General features: G+C 36.6%; 1 protein-coding gene across 6 annotated transcripts in view; it reads right to left on the bottom strand.

Moving 5' to 3' along the window:
- LDLRAD4 (low density lipoprotein receptor class A domain containing 4) overlaps positions 1–20,864 on the bottom strand; it is a 582,973-nt gene that overhangs the window by 431,864 nt on the left and 130,245 nt on the right. The gene's annotated exons all lie outside the window — the stretch shown is intronic.

Below are 20,864 nucleotides of genomic sequence, written 5' to 3'. Positions count from 1 at the left end.
AAATTAGTGGAATCCTGAGGGAAGGCTTTGGAGGAGGTGGGTCCTGAGAGATGTTTTGAAGAGCACTCTACAAGAACTTCAAAAAATAACTGTTTATCACATGAGAACATAAAAGACAAAAAGATAATGTGGACTCTCCTTTGATGTTTTTGTAAGAGAAAAACAAAACAGGTTCAAGAGAACATGCAATTATTACTTCAAATCAGGTCACCACCATCCTTGTCACCACACTGTTGGGATTCAAGGAGAATGTGTAAAGTTACACTCTGATCACCTTATGGATAAAACTTGTTTTTCTTGCCTGTTTCAGAAAAGAAATGTTTAGCTAGCTCCTTTACTCCTAGAGATGCTTCAATAACTTTTCCTAAAAGACCAGGTAAAATGAATTAAAGAGATTAATTTTATACCCTCTCTCCCACCAACAAACAAAAATAAAACCAACTTTATTCAAACAGGGTAATGAGTATTTTTTCCTAGTCCATATGTAAGTGAAGATGACATTAATCAATAAATCTCTAAACCAACTTTGCAAAGAAATACATCTTTTCTAAACTTGCCCTTCCATCAAAAGAATACATAATAAAAATGATTAAATCTAGCATCTTCTAACACTCATCCATCATAAATCATTAGTACTGGCAAGTAAGAAGCTATGAACAAAGATGTTTCTATTCCCTTTAAAAAAAGAAATTCATAAAATAACTAGAACCATAAATATGATTCCTTAAGAACTTTCCCTAAAATTATTTCCACTAGAAAACGAATGAGATAACCACTTTACTATGCACAGAGAACAACAAAATCTTTCCCAGGCTCTCTTATATTTGCAAATTTATAAGCCATATAATGGTAGCTAAATAAGGAGAAAAAAAATCGATATTATATGTAATACATAGCTAAAAAAAAAAATCTTTGTATCCAAGAATCCTCATTTGAACACAGTATTTTCATAGAGTTCTTTTTAATGCAAATATGTTCCTCACCAACCAGGGAACCAAACCTGCAAACCTCAAAGGCTGAGAAACAACTATTGCTGTATCTCAATAAAATTATTATTGTTGTTGCTGGTTGTTATTTTTATTTTATGTTATTTTTTGTTTTTGTTCAAGTCAGTTGTGCCTGTCTCTTAATGACTCTATTTGGAGGTTTCCTTGACAAAGATACTTAAATGGCTTGCCATTTCCTTCTCCACTATATTGTGTGAAAACAACTAACAAAAAAAAAGAGAAAGAAAAAAGGGAAAAAAAACTATATGTTCCTTTAACAGTTTTTTTAACTTCCAATATAGCTCTGATGCCTTCAAAAAAATAACTTTAAGGTCAATCTTTGAACTCCTCCTCCAAATCCCTGTTAGTCACTTATCCAAAGAAAAGAGGTAAGAAAGACTGCTAAAATAATTTGTCCAAACCCTATATTCAAGTAAAATCATACTTCAGTCATCATAGTTAGACAAGACTGCCCTGTTTTAAGACCTCTTGTTATGATTCACAGGTTCCTTCTTATTCCAATGTACTAATAATCTCACTATTCAGAAAGTTTCTTATAGGTAACCTAAGTCATCTTACGTGTGTCAATATTCAAAGATGATGATTGTATTGTATTTAGTAAGGGGCTGTGCTTTGAGTTATTTTCTAAAGAGTAAGGCCAACAAATATATTATACCATCCACATTCTTCAAACTCATATATCCCACTCCCATCCTCCACTTCTAAAAGTATACCCATGTAAAGTGACAATGGGAAAGATTAAAATTAATGCATCTAAATAGTGATAAAGGATAGTACTTGTGATTTTGGTTTGACAGCATAAATATGAGCATCAAGCTACAATATCTCACCTGTAATAGGGAGCTCAAGAAATATTTGCTAAATTAATAAATGTAAGATAAAACATCTCCCACATTCAGGCTAGGGACAAAACAACAAACTAAGAGTTAGGAATTAATTCCTTGTTCTTTGCATACTTTGCATACTTCATTTCCTACAATGTGAATTGTAATGCTTTTCCCTTGTCTTCATCCTATAAGTTCTAAAAACTATCAAATAAAGATGTTCATTTGAGCTTTCCAGGAATATATATCTCCGTGATTGTCCACCATGCAAATTACATACCAACCAAAAAATGCAATTAAGAAAGCAGATGCTATACAGAGCTGTTGTTTCAACTTGAAAGAGCTAAACAGTAGCTTTGAAACTTTCAGCTCAATGGAGATGACCTAAAATGAGGTATTTGATAAAGGTGGGATGTTTAAGAGCAATGGGAAACCTGACAGAAAATTAGAGCTGTTCTACTTTGTTTTCCCAGGGTTTATCCTTTGTATTACCATATATTAAATTTTCTTCTCTCATTGTCTCCTGGACTTGACTGCTTCAAAGGATACATGATCTCACCAGTGTGGGCATTCCCTTCTTTCCTATTTTCTCAACCTGTATAATTCTTATTCATGGACTTCCAGGAATCCATCCCAGCTGCCAAATGCAATGGAGTCACTGATTTAAATGTAATTATTGCATAAATATCAGTCCAATTCCCTCTTGATCTTCCTTTATGACTATGCTATCTCTTTTATCTAAATCTTAGAGAAGATATCTCCCAGTCTTCTTTAATCTCTGTAACTTTCCTTTGAGAATATCCCCAATTTATCCTGAATGTATGTTGTTTGTACATAATTTGCATGTTGATTCCCCCATTAGACTTGCTCCTTAAGGGCAAGGATTTATTTTCAGGTTTCAGCAAATAGAAATTAATTAATTTAATTAATTAATTCAAAAAAATTAATAAATGCTAATTGACTGACTGGTACAATGGTTCAGAAAAAAACAATTACTTTACTAAAAGAAACTTCACTTATAAAAAAGTAGAAAAGAATTTAAGTGCCACTTATCTAGTTGGAGATTAGAAAGCAACTCCTCTTTCTTAATCCTGAGCCTAAGGACCAACCCCAGCAATCAAATCAGGCAGTCCTGCTATTACTGCCTACAGTCAGTCAGATAATTTACATTTATTATGCTCTCACTATATTTAGGGAAGTTCCGGGGTGAAATAATGGCAAATAAATGTTTTTGAAGTCTGGAAGCCAGGAAAAGAGCTAGAAGATGGAACAAAGACTAACCTGGGTCACTCCAAAAAAAAATGAAGCCATTAGAAGTAATTTGCCAATGGTAATCATGGGGAGAACTCTACAGAAGGATATTATAGGTTGAGGAGACACATTGAGTTTAAGAGGCCTATGGCACATACGGTTTATGATGTCTAAAAGGCAGTTAGTGATTTACTACTATTGAAGGTAAAGAAAGAGATTAGGACTGGAAATAAAAAGATGGGGATCATTTGCATAAGGATGATAACTGAACCCAAGGGAACTAATGGATCACCAAGAAAGTTGGACTAGGAGGAAAAGAGAAGAGAACCTAGAATGGAGGCTTGGGTACAGCCACTATATTGTTTTAATATGTTGGTAGAAACTGGATAAAGATCAAGTAAAGAAGACAAAAGAGTGGTCAGACAGGTAGGAAAAGAACCAAGGGAGGAAAATGTCTCAAAAACTAGAGAAAGTAAAGTGATCAACAGTGTCAAAGGCTGCAAAGAAGTGCAAAAAAAAAAAAAAAAAGGATGAGGATTCAGAAAATAACTTTAGATTTTGGCTGTTAAGAAATCACTACCAACCATACCACACCACACCATACCCTGTCTCAATTTTCCTACTATACTAAGATCACTGCTTATAAATGTCAGTGTTTTTTCATCCTTTTAAAGGAATTACTATAAAAATAATTTTTCTCTTAGGAAATATGGTTGAGAAACATAATGGGAAAATCCTTTATTCAGAGTTCCATTCCCACTAGTCAAGGTATCCTAATAAATACTATGAATATATAAAGTGATCTTAATTGAATTTATTATAATCATATGAAAAAAATGTAAATTCTCAGCATAGCTTGCAATCTCTTGATGATCATCTATGCTCTATCCTTCTCCCATATGCTCTCCTATAAGCATCATGATAAATAATGCCCTCATCATGAAAAATCAATACCAGTAAAGGAGAAAAAAAAGAAGTACAGTCTACATGTAATCAGAAAGAGGAAGAGGGGGGAAAGCCAGTAACTGGGATAGAAAGGAAGGAGATCTAATATCTTACAGTTTAGGAAACTGGCAAGATCCTTTCCCCTGATGGATAGCCACTTAATTTTTCTTTGGGGATAATTACAATTTCATTTGTCAGGGGAAAGGGAAAAGATTATTAAGATCATTTTCTTTTTTTTAAAACAAAGCTTAGAAAAAGGTACTGCATCAAATACACATAAAAGGGAAATCAAAAGTAAAGAAAAAGTCTCATGTCTTCAAATATCCTTCGATATGCCCCCAAAATGAAAGGCATCATATATGCCAAAATATTGTAACAGCCTGTGTGTGAGTCAGAGAGAGACAGAGAGACAGAGGGACCGTGGCGGGGAGTGGGGGTAGAAACACTAGAAATCAAATGGAGCAACCAGTTGGGACAATGACTAAACAAAATGTAGTAGAAAAAAATACTGAATTTGGAATTAAAGTACTTGAATTCAAAGTGTGTCACTGTCACTATCTAAGTGACCTTAAGCAGTTCATTCAAATTCTTTGGGCCTCAGTTTCCTCACCAGTAAATTATGAAATTGGAATGGATGACTTTTAAGCACTAGATCTGATCCTGTGACCTTCAGAGTGATATCTTTCCTCTATAATCATTTGGAGCCTAAAATGAGCAGACAAAAACCAACAAAATTACTGAAATCTGTTTATCCAGAGCAAGAGCTTTATCCTATAGCCATGTTGAAAATAACCTCAATAGGGGCAGCTAGGTGGCGCAGTGGGTAAAGCACCAGCCCTAGAGTCAGAAGTACCTGGGTTCAAATCTGGTCTCAGACACTTAATAATTACCTAGCTGTGTGGCCTTGGGCAAGCCACTTAACCCCATTGCCAAGAAAAAAACTTAAAAAAAAAAAAAAACACCTAAGTGGAAAACAAGTAACTGCTCCATATATTTGTTCTTTCAAAAGTTTCTTAATACCCCCATAACCCTGACTAAACCTGACTTTAATTCAGTCCAGTCTTCAATGAACTCAAAAGCAGAATATAGCAAAGCTACTGTCCATTAATGACTGAAAATGCTGAAATGGATCTGATAACAGCTCTATGACTTGCTTCACTATCAGATGCACCAAGTTTGTACAGCGAAGTTCAGGGTGTCCCATTCTCCATAGTCTAACATATTTATAAAAAAAAATCTGTATTTTTAAAATATGTCTTAAACAAATTGTATTAATAGGCAGAACAGAGACAGTTTGGTGCAGTAAAAAGGGCACTGAACTCAGAATAAGAAGATCTAATCCAACTGCCCCAGAGTAAGATAGGAAGGGATTATCTTTAAGCACAGCTAAGCAATTTTATTGCAAAATTGATATGTGCAAAAAAAAAAGTAATGAAAAATTACAATAATTTCAAAAATAGAGTTTGATAAACACAAGACAGGGATGGTTCTTCAAAAAAACAACTGGGGAACTAGTATTAAAATGTAAAGTCCACCTTGCCTTTAGATAGATTGGCTTTGAAGAACAGATGCAAAGTGTTTCAAAATAATATAAAGTTTTTCTCCTTTATCAAAATGGGTTTCTGGTTCTGATGGCTGACTATCTTCTTTCTGTGTGACTTCTGGTTTCACCAAGTTTTCTCTAGTTTGACAGTTAGCAGTCAGTTTCTAGACAGTGGCATTAAGGACACATGTATTGCAGAATAATTGTGAAATTGTTTTAAGTGAAAATAGTATACTTTGCTCTGCATTTGACCTCCATAGCTATTTTTCTGGATGTGGATGGCATTTTCCATCACAAGTCTTTTAGTATTGTCTGTATTGTCTGTATTCACTGTATTGCTGAGAAGAGTTAAGTCTGTCATAGTTGATAAAAACACAATGTTGTTGGTATTGTGTACAATATTCTCCTAGCTCTGCTCACTTCACCCATCATCAGTTCTTAGAAGTCTTTCAGGTTTTTCAGTGTTTACTTGCTCATCATTTCTTATAGGACAAAAGCATTCTCCTATATGCATATGCTGTACAACTTGTTTAGTCATTTCCCCAGTTGATGGGCATCCCTTCAATTTCCAATTCTTTGCCACCACGAAAGAGCTGCAATAAACATTTTTGTACATGTGGGCATTTTTCCCTTTTAGATGATCTCTTTGGGATATAGACCTTGTAGTGGTATTGCTGAATCAAAGAGTATTCACAGTTTAATAGCCCTTTGGGCATAATTCCAAATTGTTCCCCAGAATGTTTGGATCAGTTCCCAACCCTAACTACAATGCATTAATGTCCCAGTTTCCCCACTTCCCCTCCAATATTTTTAATTTCCCTTTTCTATCATATTAACCAATCTGATAGGTATGAGGTGGTAAGGAGGGGATTATCTTAGATAGGAGATAGGAGATGAACAAGAATAAAACAAAAGTGCCCCCCCTACAAACCCACAGACTAAGTGAGAAGGTTCTGATGAAAATAGGAGTATACCTATTCAATGTTTAAAGGCAAAGAAAGCAACCAGAATAGATATATCCAGCCCTAGTGCCAAAAATAGAGATTGACTTGAACGTTTCAAAAAAAGAAGCAGTTCCCATGACCCCTTGAAAAAATATTTGGAGGAGGAGGAAGTAAGGTGTCCAAGATCCATAAATTTTCAAAAGATAATAGGGATGAATGTATTTTAGTCCTATTTTTACTAATTTCTTTTCATTTCTAAATAGATTTTTTCCCTACCCAGTCCTTTTTTGTTATCTTTTAATATATGTGTGTACATATATATATATATGTATATATAAATTCAACACATATATGATTATCAATTACTCTACCTCATATTCCTTCTGGACTTTTTTGTGCATTTTAAAGAAAATGGTACAACACTCCTTTTTTTGTCGTTGCTCTATTATCCTTCTTCTGCTATCTCCACCTTACTCACTCATTGGGGGAGAAAAAAATTGAAACCCTAATCACAACACACAGTCGAGCAAGGCAAATTCTCATTTAAACCATGTCTAAAAACATATTTCTTATGTTGAGTCCCTCGGGGAGTGCATTTTCCCCACTCTTCTCAGAGGCCAAACTTATTCATTATAATTATATAGCTTTCAGTTTTGATTTTGTTTGTTGTTGTTTTATTTTCATTGTTAAAGTCACAGATATTGAGTTCCTAGACCTGCTTACTTTGTTCTGCATTATATCAGTTATCCCATGTTTCTCTGAATTTATATTTCTCATTTCTTAAAGAGCATTATATTCATGCTCCATTGTTTGTTTAGTCATTTCCCAGTGAATTGGTACTTATGGTGTTTCTAATTCTTTGCTAATATCAAAAGTTCTTCTCTGAATATTTTTCTAATTACAAGAATTTTTCTGTCTTTGATCTCCCTGTGGCATATACCCAACAGTGGGTTAAACTGGTTAAAGGATATTTTAAGTCATTTGTTTTGGCCTAAATCCAAATTACTTTCTAGAATGGTTGGATCAATTCACAGCTCCAACAAGAGTCTATTAGTGTGCCTGCTCCTCCAACTAGAAATAATCAATCCTCAACTTTTACAGGATTGACATTCTTAGAAAACAGTGTGAAAGTCAAAAATGCAAATGTTGATACATTGAACTATGGAAATAGGTAGATTTCTGCAACCACTAAAATCTACCAGAGATTGCTGATAATGTACTTTTCTGCATTCAGTTCTTTATAACTAAACATTAATTCTGAAAATATGTACTTTTCCTAATACAGAAACCATGAAATATTCCATAAAATTTAGTAGACAAAATAAAATTGGTAACATGCAAAGCATTTTTTCAAGCTAGTAATTCTCTAGAATTCTGTGGCCCTTTGTGCTAACAATCTCAATAAAAAATATAATTTTAGACAATCTTCACTTCTCATAACATGAAATCTACAATACTATAAATATCGTACAGCAAATAAAATTCTTAAAACTAAAACATTTTTTAACCTTAATGTTACCTTCCCTTGTGTCAGATGGCAGTGGGAAAGTATCTTACTATATACTATTCCTTTGTAATCTACCTTGGCCACCCCCTGAAAATCAAGGGAAATGTTGCTGGGTCACTGCTATCAAAGGAGGCCAAGAGTGGTAAGATCTCAGCATCACCTCCAATATTCTGCAAACAGAGGGAGGATGACACTAAAGATCAAAAAGGATCAAAATAATCCATCAGCAATATCTTCAAGTGCCTTTGAGATCCTTAAGGGTTTCCCAGTGCAGGAGCATAACAAATGCAAGCTGACAATTTATCTTGAGGCTGCTATTGATTATGGATCCTCAATGTCTCTAGTCAGTTAACTGTAACTGTAGACATTGCAACACAAAGTTTATCTAACACCTTTATTTTCTCACTAAGCTGCATAACTGACTTTGCGTAGTGAGACTTATGGCCCAAAGGACTTGCTTTAAACTTTGGAGAGATAATTGCAACACAAAACTTGAGTTTTAAAGTTAAACAACAAAAATATGCGATGAATACACAGATAGTTCTTTAAAATGGTAAGGTGAACAAAACCAGTGAAGTACTAATAGGCTACCAATTACTCCCAAATGTGCTTGCATCATACCTCTCATTTTTTTCTCTACCACACATAGACATGAATGTGCAAGATTGCTAGCAAGAAAATGAAAATGAAGTTACTCATAAAAATCACAGGATGTTGGAAGTCAGGAAATTTAAATGCACATAGGAAAGTTGAGGATTGACTATTAAAAACATTCAGACTGACACTCTAGGATAACCTCTCCACAGGCCTTCAGCTAAAAGGCAAATCCCCTAGAAAAGGTGCTTATGCATCATCTTCTGGTGAGTAGTAAAATAAAAAAAGCCAGAATTATGATGGAAATAGGAGGTATACCTCTTCAAAGTTTAAAGACAAAGGAATTAACTAAGATTGAATGAACTATTTTCCCTTGTGTGGAAAATAGATTCTTTCAAGTTCCAAGAGGTGGCAATGTAGATAGAGGTCAGTAAATGGGGCCCTGAGTGAGATTACACTAGTTTCTAAAGGGGACATTAGGCTCATGGAATGAAGTGGAGATACGAATGAATAGGAACAGGTGTTTTGGGCTCTCTGTGGTTTGGGGATATGAGCCCTTTCTGTATTCTTTAATTTATAAATGAGGTTAAGCTAGGATTTGAACTTTGTTAGTGCTTATAAAGGGAAGAGGACCAAATATTGACAATCCCAGATTCCACCATGGTGACCATAAGAAACTAGAAAAGTAAGAGGTCACCTAAGTGGTAGCCTGAGTATCTGAATTCCTCTTGTCCAAGAGACAAATATCAGACTAAGATGCCATAACCTAGACGAGCGTCCGAATCCTTGGCCCTGTAAGCAAAGCACAAGAGTTAGAAATGAAACGAACTTTACCTCAGAAAGATCTATATACATATAAGCTATTATTATTGCATTATTCTCCTAAAGATTCTTCTATCATTCTCCTCCTTTTTGATTCTCCTCTCCAAGTCCCCATATAGTAACATTGTTTCACAACTGCTACAGACTCTACCATTCCTAAATCTTCAAGTCTACCAGGCACTTCTAAAGAATTCCAGATAAAAAAGTCTGGAGCCAGAACAAGTGAAAGGGAAAAAAATTTCCTCGGATTGTTTCCATGATGGGAAATTTGAATCTATCTTAAATTAATCTTGAATATTCTAAGTTACAATTAAAGCAGATGGGACATTTTCCTGAAGCTGTACTAAGAAAAATCTGAAACTAAGAAAACCAACCATGACTGAAGAGGTGAAAGGAGTTGCAAATCTTCTAAGTGGCAGAGTTGGATGGACAGACTCATGTCACAGATATATGACATAGACAACCACCTTTAGCCATTCCTCAAGGGAGGCCTACTGTCCCCAGAATTTTCCTTTGTGGTACAAAGCATGATTTACAGAATACCAAAATGTTCTAAACCCCTGCAACAAATTCCAAGCCTAGGTCAACACAGAAATTCAACCTGAAACCAACCATAGGACTTCTTTTAGCCTTGGTTGGTTGCCAATCTGAGTTCCACTGGCAGTTTTTATTCATCTTTGGAGCTGTCCCTGGAAAAGCCAAACACCTTTCCCCATCATCGCCTTGCCCTCCTAAAACATAATGGTCTCCAAAATGATTCTGAAATCACCTTGAGAGAGTGGAAGAAATGAAGAATATGAAGAGAGACCAGACCTTCAAAGATGTCAAGAACCTGAGAAAAAGTTCCTTGATGGGCAGTGTTAGAAGAAAAAGAGACCTGATGAATAAGAGAAGGAGTAAGACCTTGCTAGCATTTGTAATCGTGCTTTAAAGTCTGCAAAGTTGGAAGTATTGCAGACAGGTAGAATTTAAGTGACATGGCCAGATTCATACAGCTAGGAAGTATCTCCAGCATGATTTGAACTTTCTGAGTTCTATCTACTGCAATACTTCACTACCTCCAATAGATCACACAGCTGGCCCTCAAAGACTCCAGTGATCTTTGAAGTTGTCCACAAGACTTGAAACTCAAGACTGAGATGTCAAGAGATCTAGCTGGGCCTGAATGAGTTGGAGCTTCTAACACACACACCTAGGTCAGACCACCTTAGTCCATCTACCCTTATCTCTATACAAGTCAACTGAAAGTCTTTCCATTATTCTGGCTGTTTGCCCTTTCTTAAAACACTCCCCCAAAGACATTGAATGCCTTTTCCTTTTAATATATTATTCAGTCTGCAATTTTTTTATTAATTAATTTCTTTCCCTGGTTCCACTATAATTTGTCAGTTCCTTATTGTCCTATCTTCTGTGTTCACACAAAGAAAAGCTTTAATACTTTTCAATTTGAGAACATAATAGTTATCTATTCACACCCATTTAACAACAGGTTCTTGAAATAAAGTTTCTTTCCTCAGGTAATATTCCTCAGGTATATTTCCAGGTGGAGATGTCTAAATTGGCAAGTGGATTTATTAATATTTTTATCTTTGTCTTTATTTTTTGAGTTGCACAACAACCTTGTAAGACAGATGCTCCACTATCTTAAAGATGAAGAAACTAAGGCCAAGGAAAGTTAATAGACTTGCCCAAACTCACACAACTGGCAAGTACTAGAGGCAGGATTCCAAAGATCCTCTTGACTGCAAGTTCCACAATCTATCTGCTATATCACATTGATACCATATAGAAAGGACACATAGTTAATTCCCCCTAGTATATGTTAATTGATAGAAAAAAAAAAACATGAGTAGGAAAGAGATAAAGAGAAAAGGGAGAAGTAGAAAGGGAAGAGGAAAGGAGGCAGGGCCAGAGGAAGGAAGGTAAAGGGGTGGAATTAAGAAGGGGAGAGAGAAAAGAAAAGGAGAGGGTAAAAAGGAGAGAGGAGAGAAGAGAGGGGTAAAAGGTGAGAGGAAGACAAGGAAAGAAGGAAGGGGGGAGGAAAAGGAGAGGAGGGAGGGGAAGAAAGGGGGAGGAGACAAGGGAGAGAGAGAGAGAGAGAGAGAGAGAGAGAGAGAGAGAGAGAGAGAGAGAGAGAAACCATTTATTTGTCAGAAAGATACTGTTAGATTCTCATTTTATTTCACATCTAGCTAGAACAAAGTCTAGCCCAAGGCTATAAATCTAGCTGGATAGTCAAGATGAGCAGGACCCAAGTTACTGAGGAAATCTGGACTTACCTATAGAATAGAAAAGAAACTGAAGAGATGGAATAAAATGGAATGGAAAATAGGAGGAAAAGAACAATGAACTTAGGTGAAACCAAACTGATAATGCTCAACCCATAAAGAGGAAGCAGAAAGGACTCAGGGTAAACCTGAAATCTTTCTTCAAGTATTTGAAGGGCTGTCCCATGGCGAAAGAGCTTATTAGACTTATTCTGCTTTGCCTAGGAGTGCAGAACTGGGACCATTGGATGGATATTATTGGGAGGAAAGCTTGGCTCAAGATAAGAAAGCATTTCCTAACAATTAGGATTATCCAGAAATGGAATAGGATTAGTGAGTTCCCTATTGTTGTTGTTGTACAGCCCTATCTGACTCTTTGTGACCTATCTGGAGTTTTCCTAACAAATATACAGGAGTGGTTTGCCATTTTCTATTCGACTCATTTGACAGTTAAACAAATAAACAAGGTTAAGTGACTTGCCCAGGGGCACACAGTTAATAAATGTCTGAGACCAAATTTGAATTCAGGTCTTCCTAACTCCAGGCCCTATCCACTGAGCCCCCTAACTACCCCTTGTGTTTCCTATTACTAATCTTTCAAGATCTTCAAAGGATCCATGTGCAGTTAGGCATATTATTTGTAAATGAGATTCCAGCTTTGGGTGGAAGTTAGACTAGATGCCTTTCCTCTTCATTAAAGACAATTAACAATACACCTTTCTAAAAAGCAGGAACTGAAAGCTTTCCTTTTGGACTACAACCAAGTTCTTATTTTATAGTATACTACAGGTTTCAGCTCACCAAGTGTACCAATGGCAAAGCTAATGAATTAACTGCATTTTCTTCTATAGTTGGAAAGAAGGCTTTAAAGGGAGAAGCCCCACCTAGCCTCTAGTCACCTCCTTCTCCATCCAGTTATGAGAAAGTACATCGCAAACATTTTCATTTCACTTTGGCAACATAAATCACATGAGAGACAGTCATCTGCATTTGGCCTCCATCCATGCAAGCAAATTCACAAACTAAAAAAAATGTAAAATAATTCTCTATCAATAAAAGCAGAACAGACAAAACACTGCTAACTAGCCTCCTTTAGCACATCACAAAATTTACCTGCTCTTCCCTTGAGGTATGGGTTTCTCCAGGCGGCATCCCTCGGTCTTGCCGTGGCTGATGTAACAGTTTTCTTTCAAACTAAATCCCATCTAACTCCAACCTAGCAGGCTGTTACACTACTCCATGGAACACCCCACAGGAAGCTAACAATTGTAAGGCAAACACCAGGTCCGGTTGAACTTTGGCTCCAGAAAATGATCAATCTCATGATGACATTTTAGAGGTCTCTACAAAAATCACATCTCCAAATGAGATAAATCCAGTCTCCCAAACGCAGTGCCTTAGAACAAGGAAACAAACAGAGCCTGAGACAGCAGTGAATTACAAATGGCATGCTAATTACCAGTCTACATCCAGAAATAGCTGAAGACTGCAGGATTTTTTTTGTTGTTAAAATAACTACAGCCTTTATTCTAGGGTTGGGCAAAAGCATCTAATTTATTCAAATTCTTAAGCCTCTAAACATAAGCACATTTCCATGGGCTTATTTGGGGGAAGGAGTGGAAAGAGACTCTTGGTAGAGGGTCATCAGAGATGGCTGAGATGTTGCCACGAGGATGGAGTATAATCCAATACAACTTGGGTGGCAAAAGGTGAGGCTGACAGAAGGATCCTCTTTTAGGATCTTCATAGGGGCAGTGCCAATAGCTGATGCTTTAGGACAAATGGGGAAAGAGGCAGAAGTAAGTTTAAGTTTCTTTTTATAAAAAAAAAAATACACCTTTCAATACTATAGAATTTTCAGATTTAATTCTTTTAAAATAATTAACAAAAAAAGGCAAAACATGATCATCAACATTGTCATTCCATGGAGTCATTGACTCCTAGATTGAGCTGTTGTTGTACTGGTGTTCAGGCATGTCCAACTCTTCATGACGTGACTCCATTTTGGGGTTTCTTGGCAGAGATGCTGGAGTAGTTTGCCATTTCCTTTGCCGGCTCATGTTATAGATGAGAAAACCAAGGCAAACAAGGTTTAGTAGTCACGGAGCTAGTGAATGTCTGAGACTAGGATGGAACTCAAGCCCAACTGCAGACTCAGCACCATATCCACGGAGCCAATTTAGCAGCCCTCCCAGATTGAGAACTAGAGTACAATGTCTCACTTTATAGAAGAGAAGACTGATGCCTGAACTCTTGCCCAGGGTCATCAAGCTAGCAAATTTCTGAAGTGGCATTTGGATTCAGGTCTTCCTATTCAAAATCCTTCTCTGTCCAGTCTATAGGATACTTTTTGATGCCTGAGTGTCACTAAGATTAAATTCAAATTTACAGACTGATGCAAACAAACAGAAAAACAAAATCAATGAACTTGAAGAAACAGGTACGCAGAGCCCAGAGAGCATGATCTTAGAATCTAAAGATTTAATTTCTAGTTCCAGCTTTGTTATTTATTTGCTGAGTGAGCTTGAATAAGTCACTTCACTTCAACTTCTCCAGCCTTGAAAATGACCAATTAAATGCTGTTAGATTTATAAAATCGTAGAATTTTAGAACTGGAAGGGACTTGAAAAATTAACTGGCCCCTCTCCCTGATTTTACTGATAAAGCCCAAAAAGGTGAAGTCACTTATCCAAGATCTTGCAGTTAGGATAATATAACTGCAGGTTTCAGATGACTATGGTAGAACTGGCACTTTGACCAAACCAAGTAAAGAACATGGTAGACTAGAAAGATATATAAACTTAGAATCATAAAGCCTGAGTTCAAATCTAGGCTCTAGTACTTGGTTCTCTGACTTTGGACAAGTCACTTAAACAATGCAGGACGTGGTTTCCTTAATTATAAAATGAGAGAATTGGACTTGGTGATCTTTCAGGTTTCATTTAGAGCTAAATCTATGATCCTGAATTTCCATTACTCTTTCTGGTACACAAGGCTGGATTTTTTTAATTAATATGTAAAAGTCTTGTCTTCCCTTCCTTCAGTTTGGCTTAACAATCAATCATGGCAGAGCAATGCTTCTTCAGAAACTACAACCAAGTCATTGTGAGGTACTGAGATGACACCAATTGAGGGATGCCATATTTCCTATCCCCACTGCCAACTAACTCGTTATTTTCATACTCCATTTTTCCATACTCACGAGAAAAATAAGAAATTGAAAGATGCTATAAATGACTAGTTTTTCTTTGCAGAGAATCTGAGGAGCTGAACTAGAAAGTCCCACAAAACCTGGCACTAGCCTTCATTCATTAGAGTTCTCCCTTGTTACCAAGAAGCCTATGACCAACCTGGGGAACTTTATTTCCTCACAAAGAATGTTTCTGTGCCACCAGATCCCAGTTTACCATTCATGTTCCCTGGGCACTGCTGTGTGCTCTGGTCCCCCACCATGACCATCTGCTCTGGAAGGAATTAATGAGTTTTCTGACTGAAGAAGTTTGCCTCTGTGGTTGGAGAATCAGACCAAGGACAGGCTGGCAGGAGGGGAAGTGAGGGATTGGGGGTTGGGGGTGGGTGGGAAGGGAAGGGAAGAGAAAAAAGAGAAGCCTGCAGGGCTTAATCCTCTGGCAATATTCACTGTCTTAAACATAACATTGCACAAGCTCTGACCTGTAGGGAAGCATCTGCTGAACCTTAAAAAGTGGCTCCCTGAAGATGACCTGAGAAAAGGAAGTTGGGTCTAAAGGAGGTGGGGATTTTACAGAAGTCAAAAAGGATCCCTTAGAAGTGGATTATGGCAAGTTGTTCCTATTTTCAAGAAATTTTCCAGAGAGAAGGCATCCTCTTTCTGACACATGTCTAATAGCTTAGAGGTTGGTTCTTTGTAATTGTGGGGCAAAGAAATGTAGAGAGCATTTAAACTAACATAAGCAGGCTAGGGAAAATGCCCATCCAGGGCCAAGCCTCTGGTTAAGTCTAAGTGAATTAAACTACCCTTAACTCATACACACAGACACAAACAGACACACACACACACACACACACACACACACAGACGATCTTAAAGCAAAATGGATCATATTTGAATGTGACAATCAAATTCTGATTGAATATTCTAGACCTGAGTCTTTCACATCTACTTTTCATATTCTAATCATTTTGCTTTTTCACATGAAAGGTTCTAGCTCTGACTCTTCAAATTCTGAACAGGAACAGGACCTTGTTTGCCTAGTTCAGAAAAAGTCATTTGTGGCCATCACTCATCAACTTTTTTTTTTAGAGAGAACACAGGGTGACATTAAGTAACAGGTGTTTGGGATTGCACAAAAAGTCCTATAGTAGGGTAAAAATGGCAAAGTAGGACAGTTGGTATGAACTCTGATGTCTGGAAAACCTGGGTTCAAGTTCTGGATTCAAATACATAATAGCTATGTGACCATTAGTCAACTAATCTCTCCGGTCCCAAGCAACTCACTAAGGCTATAAATTACTCATAAAATTATAAGTTACATTTGAGTTGTCTATTAGCATCAGTAAGTCTACTAGAGCACTGGGAGTACCTTATACCAATGATCTGTGGTCACAGTTCTAACCCATCATCAGCCTCCTGCCCCTCCAAAAAAAGATACAATTTACAAAGGTTTATCCTTCACTAAATTGAACTAATTTAACAGCTTAATCAAAGTATCATTAATCTTCTATAATCACAAAAGCTGTTGGCACATAATTCAGAATAGCAAGATACTAAAAATGATCTTCATATCTTCTTTATGCAAAGTCTTAAAGTCCCTCAGTGACCTTCCCATCCCTGTTAGTTGAAACCTTGTAAATTTTCTTAGCATTTCATAAAAATGACTCTAACCCCTTCTTCAAAGGGAAAACAACATGCCTTCCTTAGAATGTCTGGGTGCTACATAAAACCATGACTCTTCAGCTAAATATTTTATATTTGTGATAATTTCAGGATGAAGAAAATGTTAATAACACTATAGATATTCCTCTAATACCTCAAGGATGGTATTGTTCATTTAGGCCATGCACACAACCCAGTCTCATATGCCTGGGGCTTAAAGGAAATCAGGTTACAGAAACATAAAAATGCTCAAGAAAATCAGAAACAACACTACCTAGAAATTGACTGAATTTAAAAAAAAAAAATTGGGGACCACTCTCCATCCTCACTCATTCAGCAAATATTTATTGAATTTTAAATCAAGGTCTGCCACAGGGGCTCTGATCACCACACTGTCCACAGCTTGACCTTAAGCATATTTTCTTCTCCAGAAAATCAGCTGATAAATTCCAAAACTTTGTTTTGAATTTTCTCATTTTTCTCTTAGTGTGACCGTTATGATCAATCAATAAGCATTTATTCCAAGAAGATAGAAAGCGTAGATGAGTCCCAATCTTTGTCCTCCCAGAACATAAACTCTAGAAGGGGTAATAAGACACACAAACAAGATATTTATAATACAAATTACTAGATTGCAAGTACAGCAGATAGGAGCTGAACAAAGTGCTATGACAGGTCTGGAGGGCAGGGAGGAGGGAATTATTATTACTGATGGGAGATTAGGGAAGGCTTTATGTTGGTGGTGGCATTTGAATTGCATTTTAAGGGATGAATTGAAACCTAGCAAGAAAAGGCATAGGGAATAACATGTGTACTGGCAGGTAGGAAAGAAAAGGTGACTTCAGGGAACAAAAAGTAGTCAAGTTTATTTTAAAGTTTTAAACATTACCCACCCAGTAGGCAATGTGGTAGTGGTAAAAAACTAACACTGGGATTCAAGTTAGAATACTCCATAATCTGAGCCAAAGTTAGAACTCCATAATCTGAGCCAAACTCTCTTCACATATTCCACATTCCAGACAAAGTGGGCTACTGGCCCATTCTCCATCTCCCATTTCTGTGGCATGCACTTTCCTGTCCCCCTTGCCCAGAATGAACTCTATCTCCCCTTACCACTATCCTCCACTAGTGAAATGGATCTCTTTATCTTCCAAGCTTCTCATAGCATTTAGCACTGTTATCTCTCCTTTGCATCAAGTTGTCTCTCTAACTTGAATCCCTAGCACAGTGCTTTAATTTAAGAGGCACTTAAATATATTTGTAGAATTAGCTACTCTAAGTAGGCTATGATGTCACACATTTAGAAAATATGTGCCGCCATCTAAAGCATGACTTACTCCAGTTTCCAAGCACTTCCCACAATGCCAGTCACATAGCAGGCATTCAATACATTTTTGTTGAATGACTGATGGAATATTATTAATCAATATAAATTCGTTCTAATTCTCAGGATTGGATTATACAAAATAAATTGATAAAAGATTTAAACCTAGAAGGAACCTCAGAAATTATCAAGCTAAATGACTCTTTACAGATGAGGAAAGGGGAACTGCGAGACAAGATTAAGAGACTTTCCTATAGTTATCAGGTAGCAAATAGAAGTGCCAAGATTTGAACCCAAATCTTTTGACTCCAAATCTAGGGCTCTTTGAACTGTACCACAGTGTATCGCTTTGGTTTCCTAATTTTTAAGTTCAAAAAAGTTCATATATCACATTTATATAAAACAATATTATGTTTTTTTAAAAAGCAGCCTCTAATTTATAGCCAAATAATAATTACAAAATCAGATAAAATCAGCATAATTCTCTACTTTATAAAAGAAAATCTCTTTCTTGATTTCAGAGTACATGATATTTTTGCTACAGGCTGGAATTGTTGCAACTAATTGTCTCTTAATTAGTTTTATCACCTGTCTTTCACCTCTCACCTGCAGTATGCCAGACTAACCTTCCTATGTTATTGTTGTGGCTGTTGATGTTTAGCCTTCATTCTTGAATACAGCCACAATATCAGGGAGGTGATGCTATGACAAGCAGGTGAATTGGATTTGAATTGGGGGGGGGGGTGTTGCTGTGCTGTTACCAGCTTCCTCTAAGCCATCAAGGATGAGTGACCAACAGCACATTGAATAGCCTACTATTTTCAGAAATTTTAATGCCTCCCCTATTGCTATTGAATGAAACCCATACTCCTTATATCGTCTGTCAAGTAATCCAGTAATCTGAAGCATACCACTTTTCCAATCTTATCTCCCACTATCCCCTTTCATGTACCTGCATACCATTGTAGGACTATTCAATAATCCTCGTCACGCCTTACCTTTTTCTACCCATACACCTTTGCTCAAGTCATTCTTTCTACCCACAATATTTCCATTACCATACCTGCCCATCAAAATCCTACCCATTGTTCAAGATCTAATTCAAATTCCCTCACAAATTTTCTAGACAGAAATAATCTCTACTCCTGATTCCTACAACCCTTTAAACATCTTTCTATACAATAAGCCTTCATTAAATACTATATATAAAGAACCAAACTAGTTGGAAGTAAAAAGACAAAAATCAGCAGTATTCTTCCTCAAAAAAATTTGCCATTCAAATGCAGGGGATGTAACAAGCACACAGAGAATAAAAACAATGTCCAAATAGAGTAATGAAAAGTAATTTCAAGAGGCACAAAGCACTAACTGAGAGATCAGGAAAGATTTTCTTATAGGAGGGGGCATCTGAGCTCTGACCTGCAGGAAGACAGGAACTCTAAGAAGTGAGGCAGAGAAGAGGATGGAGACTGCACTCCAAGGATAGCTTGTGCAAAACGACTAGGACAGAAAGTAGACATAATATAAAAAATGCTAAATTACAAGTCTGCTGTCCACAAACTAGACTGTCTTCATTTGGAGAAGCACACCAATCAAGCCAGGGTGCAGAGAGATAGACTTTTTAGTGACAGGAACTCTGAAGATCTTCCACGAATTACAGATGAAAAGTTATCAAGGGAGGTAGTCCACAAGGATGATGTCAGACAACACTAAAGTTATTTCTAATATTTATATTCAAGATTTATCACTTTAATAGACTCTAAGTAACATAAGAGTAGGAACTCTCTAATCTAATAAAGTATACTATGCCATGTCTACTATAGAGTTCTGTCCACAATAAGCATTCAATACGTATATTTTTGAAGGAATGAACAAATGATTTAAAAAATTGATGCAATAAGACTCAGTGCTCAGTATTTCTATTAGTTAAGTGAATGCTACTAAATAAATGACATCATCAAAGACATAATATTAAGCTATATATCAAACTAAACACAGTGTCTGGCATATAGTGCATACTAAATAAATGTTACTGATTCAACACTGCAGCAACTGTTCACATAATCTTCCTACTAAACTGAAAGCATCTTATGGACAAGGTAACATTACATTTCTTTGAATCCCGTACCTATTATTATTATCCCAGCCTATTATAAAGATGAGGGTTTGGGCGTACACTGGAAATAAAAGAAAGATGAGGCATTTGACCTGTGGATGCTCAGGATGATGAAAAGAAGATGGAACTACGAAATGCCTGATTTGCTTTTTTTTTCCCGTCAAAGAGATTCAAACAGGGAAGGATAAATGTGTTATCAAGGAATTTGTTATCAAGATCCATGAGGAGATGATAAGAGAGTACCTAACTATCTTTGCTAAGTTTGAATCATTTGGCCCAAACAAAGTAAATCCCCAGAAGGATGATGGAAAAAAAAAACTGTTTCAGTTACTGTCAATGGTCCATGAAGTCGTAGAGAATGTGAGAAGTGCTGAAGGACTGAAAACAGGCAAAAGGTGAAAAAAGGGAAACACCATTGAATCTTCAAATTAAAGAGGTCAAAGAACTTGACTGGAGAAGCAGTGTAGAGTAAAATAAGCACTGGACTTAGAGTCACAGTGTGTGAGTTCCAATATTAACTGCTAATTATTCACTGTGCAACCATGAGCAAATCAAAGTTCACCTGAATTAGTCAAAAAAGAAGGAAGAATGAAAATACAAACACAGACACAGATATAGACACACACACACACACACACACACAGAGAGCTGGCTATAAAAATACATTTCAATCAAGGAATTAGTAAAGAAAGAAAGGAAGTGGAGAGGAGAGGAGGGATTTAAGCAAGGGTAGATTAAGGCAGGAATTATTTCTAGGAAAAACAAACTCTTAGGAAAGATGCAGAGAAATCTTTATTGCTGTTTGAGATGACAAAAAATGGGAATCTTATGGGATGCTCATAATTGGAGAATAGATGAATAAGCT

Source organism: Macrotis lagotis, chromosome X, assembly GCF_037893015.1.
Source record: "Macrotis lagotis isolate mMagLag1 chromosome X, bilby.v1.9.chrom.fasta, whole genome shotgun sequence".
In the NCBI taxonomy this organism is placed as follows: Eukaryota; Metazoa; Chordata; class Mammalia; order Peramelemorphia; family Peramelidae; genus Macrotis; species Macrotis lagotis.
Note: the sequence above shows the minus strand (reverse complement) of the source record. Positions and strands in the feature narration are given on the sequence as shown.